Here is a 6308-nt window from a genome sequence, read left to right as displayed (position 1 = left end):
GTTCTGTCTAAGTCTGAGTTTTATTAGAAAAATAATCATAAAAGGAATGACAGTATACTTGAATGCTGTATATTAGACCTTTTTCAGATACTTATATCTCATGATACACCACTTTAGATATGAAAACAAATAGGGCAGCATTTCCCAAAGTGCTGCTATGTAGGGAGGTAAACCCAAAGGCCTAACTGGAGGAGCAAGAAAGATGTATAAACTAAGATGGCTAGACCTCTAGCAGCCCATGGGGGTTGAAGGCAGGATGTGATTGGTTTAATTTTTCTAAAGCAGTTGCATGGGTTCAGGATTGAAAAGTTTGGGAAGTACTGTATTACAGCATAACTTTCAGAGGTGATGAACACTCCTGGCTTCCTTAGAAGTCAGTCTGACTGGAATTCTTAGCACATCTCTTTCCACTCTCCAAGAACTGATGCAAATTGTGTATACATGTTGAAATTTAAAACTCACTTTAGCGCTAAATGTTCCGGGATAACACTGTGAAACCAAAGCAGTCTAAAGAATCACAGTATTGCATCTCTCAGTGAATCTTGGAAAAAATTAGGGCTGTCAAACAGTTAATTAATCATGAGATTAAAAGAAATCGTGATTAATCGCAGTATTAATAGTAGAATATAATTTATTTAAATATTTGTGGATGTATTTCTACATTTTCAAATATATTGACTTCAATTGCAACAGAATACAAAGTGCATAGTGCTCACTATTTTTTATTACAAATATTTGCACTGTAAAAAACAAAAGAAATTGTATTTTTCTATTACTCTCATAGTGAAATCTCTTTATGGTGAAAGTGCAATTTACAAATGTAGATTTTTTTTTTTTACATAACTGCACTCAAAAACAAAATAATGTAAAACTTTAAAGCCTACAAGTCCACTCAGTCCTACTTCTTGTTCAGCCAATCGCTAAGACAAACAAGTTTGTTTACATCAATGTCACCTAAAAGTGAGAACAGGCATGTTTAGCATATCTGGCACGTAAATACTTTGCAATGCTGGCTGCAAAAGGTCCATATGAACAACTGTTCTCACTTTCAGGTGACGTAAATAAGTGGGCAGCATTATTGCCCATAAATGTAAACAAACTTGTTTGTCTTAGCGATTGGCTCAACAAAAAGTAGAACTGAGTGGACTTATTGGCTCTAAAGTTTTACATTGTTTTGTTTTTGAGTGCAGTTCTGTAACAAAAAAATCTACGTTTGTAAGTTGCACTTTCAGAATAAAGAGATTGCACTACAGTACTTGTATGAGGTGAATAGAAAAATACTGTTTTTCTTTTTTGCAAATATTTCTAATCACAAATATAAAGTGAGCACTGTACACTTTGTATTCTGTGTTGTAACTGAAATCAATATATTTGAGAATGTTAAAAAAAAATCCAAAAATATTTAGAATTTTAAATTGGTATTCTCTGATTGTTTAACAGTGTGATTAAAACTGTGATTAATCATAATATTTGTTTTTAATTGAGTTAATTTGTTTTGAGTTAATTGCCTGAATTAACTAATTGCAGTAGGTAACAGCTCTAAAAAAAAAAATTCCACACAAAACAAGACAAAACACTGCCTGTTTACTGCCGGCTTCATGTCTGAAGAAAATTACTGGATGGTAATTAAATAAAAAACAAACAAACAAGAAACAAAGTCCATGAGGGTTCTGAAAAAGCTACACAGACAGTATTGAAGATACATTTCTTGCTTTACATGTCTATGGATGTGCTTTCATGTCTGTGCAGATCATTAATGTTTGAAGCTAGTTTGTCTGGCGCAGTGTTGTCACTTATACATGCCCTGTTTTGTTGCCCTGGTTGAATTTCCCAATGCCATAAACCAATTTTTAGAATGGGTGGAATGTCCAATGAGCCGTTTGAAGAATGAGTCCAAAGGCTTGGAACATAAGTTATAATTGTTTAAAAAATGAATGTTTTCATCATAATATACCTATATTTATTGTGCAAAAACTGGATCTGCACTTCTAAGAGTGTAATCTTATTTATTTCCATCCAGAGCTATGAAGAAATTGCTCATTGCCCCAGTATTTGGGTTGGTTCTTAAACTGATGTTAGTACAGACCATAAAGAAATTTATTTGGTGTAATTGAAGTTATTAAATGCTTCAAAACATATTTTTAAGACATGTATGTTTTAAAATACACCTCTACCTCGATATAACGCTGTCCTCGGGAGCCAAAAAATCTTATCGCATTATAGGTGAAACCGCGTTATATCAAACTTGTTTTGATCTGCCGGAATGTGCCCCCCTCCCCCCCCCCCACCCCGAGTGCTGCTTTACCGTGTTATATCTGAATTTGTGTTATATCTGGGTAGAGGTGTAGTGCAACTTGACATTTTCAAAGTTTAGCATTGTGGAATATTCTTAACGGAATTTACAATTCTGAATTGAAAATGTTTCAAAATGCATTGTTTGCAAAAACAGACAGGGGAGAGCAGGTTTATTTTGAAAGCATGTATATTACTGTTCTTGTATTAATAGCTTACAGCATACTTAGTAACTAAGTGCCTGATCTTGCGCTCTTGAAATCAATGGAAATTTTATGATTGACTTCAGTGGATGCAGGAGCTAGCCCTATGTGTTACCAACATCTTTTGTATACTAGGGCCTGATCCTGCAAACACTTCTGCACATCTATATGCATAATGAATAGTGCATAAAGCATGTACTAAAAAATTTGCTGGAGCAGGCCTAAAAGGCAATTATGGTTGCTTATAGACTCAATGTTTCAAGTCTTCAATAATCTTGCTATATAAATAATTGATATTCTGGAAGCCCAATAAACAACCTTCTTAAGCATTAGCTAAATAAAAGAGGAAAGCAAATATGTACCCAAAGCAAGTAGTGAAGAAATGTTTAACGGACCACTGGCTTTTGGAGTTTTTTAAAGTTGGGTAGAAATAAGACACTGTACAATGGTGGTTTTTAAACAATAGTGGGTCAGGGAGAAAACTAAAAAAGATGACAGGTTTCAGAGTAGCAGCCGTGTTAGTCTGTATCCGCAAAAAGAAGAACAGGAGTACTTGTGGCACCTTAGAGACTAACAAATTTATTAGAGCATAAGCTTTCGTGGACTACAGCCCACTTCTTCGGATGCATATAGAATGGAACATATATTGAGGAGATATATATACTGTGAAAGTGAAATTAATTATATTAAAGAAATAGAATGAATTAAAGAATGCTGTATGTACCTTTAAGTAGAAATGAGAAATGCTGCAAGCCAGGGGGGGCAGGAAAGCAGACATTAACTGCTTAACTTGCCACTTAAGGGCAATTGGTGAAGCATTAGTCTTAGATCGATAAGAGTTAACAAGGAAGCAGGATATGCATATTGTGCTCCATGCATATTTTACAATTTTGCTCTCTCTGTCCCTTTGTTTAGTTCGCACCCTTTTATCTGTATAAATAAGACTGTTTGAATCTTGCATGGAGGCTCACATTATCTGAATGTATTAGCAGAGCGCTGTGCTAATAAAACAGAGTGGTCTGACAAACTATGAGTCCTGAGTCTAACTTTGACAATACACACATACAGAGAGCATAAACAGGTGGGAGTTGTCTTACCAACTCTGAGAGGCCAATTAATTAAGAGAAAAAAAACTTTTGAAGTGATAATCAAGCTAGCCTAGTACAGACAGTTTGATAAGAAGTGTGAGAGTACTTACAAGGGGAGATAGAGTCAACGTTTGTAATGGCTCAGCCATTCCCAGTCCTTATTCAAACCGGAGTTGATTGTGTCTAGTTTGCATATGGTCACATAAATACCACCCTGTACCGGAAACCTACTGACCGCTACACTTACCTACATGCCTCCAGCCAGGGCCGGCTTTAGGAAGTGCGGGGCCCAATTCGAACATTTTCGGAGGGGCCCCGGCAGGGATGACTAAAAAAAAACCCTTTCATTTCTTCCATGTATTATTTACTTTCCATAACTATATAAATAATAAAATTATATATTATGTACATTGCATCATATATGCTGTTGATCGGTTATTAATGAGCTCCGTTTCACATGTGTGGGTCCCTGCCACTCTCTAGGGGTGTGCTAGGGTGACCAGATGTTCCGATTTTATAGGGACAGTCCCAATTTTTGGGTCTTTTTCTTATATAGGATCCTATTACCCCCCCCACCCCCGTCCCAATTTTTCACACTTGCTGTCTGGTCACCCTATTGTGCACATGTGTGGGTCCCAGCTGCTCCCTGCCCCCCTCATAGAAGCAGGTGTGCAGGGTTACTGCCCTGGGAACTGCAGGGCACCACTGGACATGGGGCTGGCTGAAGGCAGGGCAGGGGCTGACTGGAGGTAGGGTCTGGCTGCAGGCAGGGCAAGGGGTGGGGGGCTGGCTGGAGACAGGGGTGTGTGGGGCGGGCTGGCTTCAAGCAGGGCCGCAGGGGGGTGCGGCATGGGTTGGCAGGGCTGGAGACAGAGGAGTGCGGGACTGGCTGGCTTCAGGCAGGGGGGTGCGGCAGTGGTTTGCTGGAGACAGGGCAGGGGGTGCAGCAGGACTGGCTGCAGGCAGGGAAGGGGTGCAGGGCTGGTGTGGGTAGGGGTTGTATGGGGCTGGCTGGCTTTGGGCAGGGCAGCAGGGGGGTGCGGGAGGGGTTGTCTGGAGACAGGGCAGAGGGTGCAGCAGGGGTTGGCTGTGGGCAGGGGATGCAGGGGTTGGCTGTGGGCAGGGCAGGGGGGCGGGGCTGGTACGGACAGGACAGGGGGTGCAGGGCTGGTGCGGGCAGGGGGGCGGGGCTGGAGGCGGGTAGGGGGTGCAGGGCTGGCTGGAGACAGGGGCTGGCTGTGAGCAGGGCAGGGGGTGCAGCAGAGGCAGCTGGAGCCCCAGCCCTTTTAATTGCCCCCGAGCCCCCCGCTATCCCAGGGCTCTGGGGGGCTATTTAAAGGGCCCGGGGCTCCCCTGCTTCTACCGCCCCAGCCCTTTAAATAGCCGCAGGAGCCCAGGGGAAGCGGTGGGGCTCCGGCGGCTATTTAAAGGGCCAGGGCGGTAGAAGCAATGGGAGCCCCAGACTTTTTAAATAGCCCCCAGAGCCCCGCAGCCCTACCCCAGGGCTCCAGCAGTGGGGCTCTGGTGGCAATTTAAAGGGCCTGGGCCTTTAAATTGCCCCCTGGGGAAGCTGGGCCATCCCGGTACGGCGCACTGCTCTTGCTGGTATGCCGTACCGGGACTTGGACGCGGGGCCCTCTTAGGTGCGGGGCCCGATTCAGAGGAATTGGTTGAATTGGCCTAAAGCCGCCCCTGCCTCCAGCTTCCATCCAGGACACACCACACGATCCATTGTCTACAGCCAAGCTCTAAGATATAACCGCATTTGCTCCAATCCCTCGGATAGAGACCAGCACCTACAAGATCTCTATCAAGCATTCTTAAAACTACAATACCCACCTGCTGAAGTGAAAAAACAGATTGACAGAACCAGACGAGTACCCAGAAGTCACCTCCTACAAGACAGGCCCAACAAAGAAAATAACAGAACACCACTAGCTGTCACCTTCAGCCCCCAACTAAAACCTCTCCAGCGCATCATCAGAGATCTACAACCTATCCTGAAAGATGATCCTTTACTCTCACAGATCTTGGGAGACAGACCTGTCCTCGCTTACAGACAACCCCCCAACCTAAAGCAAATACTCACCAGCAACCACACATCACTGAACAAAACCACTAACCCAGGATCCTATCCTTGTAACAAACCCCGATGCCAACTCTGTCCACATATCTATTCAAGTGACATCATCATAGGACCTAATCACATCAGCCATACCATCAGGGGCTCGTTCACCTGCACATCTACCAATGTGATATATGCCATCATGTGCCAGCAATGCCCCTCTGCCATGTACATTGGCCAAACCGGACAGTCTCTACGCAAAAGAATTAATGGACACAAATCTGACATCAGGAATCAAAATACTCAAAAACCAGTGGGAGAACACTTTAACCTGTCTGGTCATTCAGTGACAGACCTGCGGGTGGCTATATTACAACAGAAAAACTTCAAAAACAGACTCCAATGAGAGACTGCTGAGCTAGAATTGATATGCAAACTAGACACAATCAACTCCGGTTTGAATAAGGACTGGGAATGGCTGAGCCATTACAAACATTGAATCTATCTCCCCTTGTAAGTATTCTCACACTTCTTATCAAACTGTCTGTACTGGGCTAGCTTGATTATCACTTCAAAAGTTTTTTTTCTCTTAATTAATTGGCCTCTCAGAGTTGGTAAGACAACTCCCACCTGTTTATGCTCTCTGTATGTGTGTATATA

Source organism: Malaclemys terrapin, chromosome 1 (genome assembly GCF_027887155.1).
Source record: "Malaclemys terrapin pileata isolate rMalTer1 chromosome 1, rMalTer1.hap1, whole genome shotgun sequence".
Classification (NCBI taxonomy): Eukaryota; Metazoa; Chordata; order Testudines; family Emydidae; genus Malaclemys; species Malaclemys terrapin.
This window is presented reverse-complemented; position numbering follows the sequence as displayed.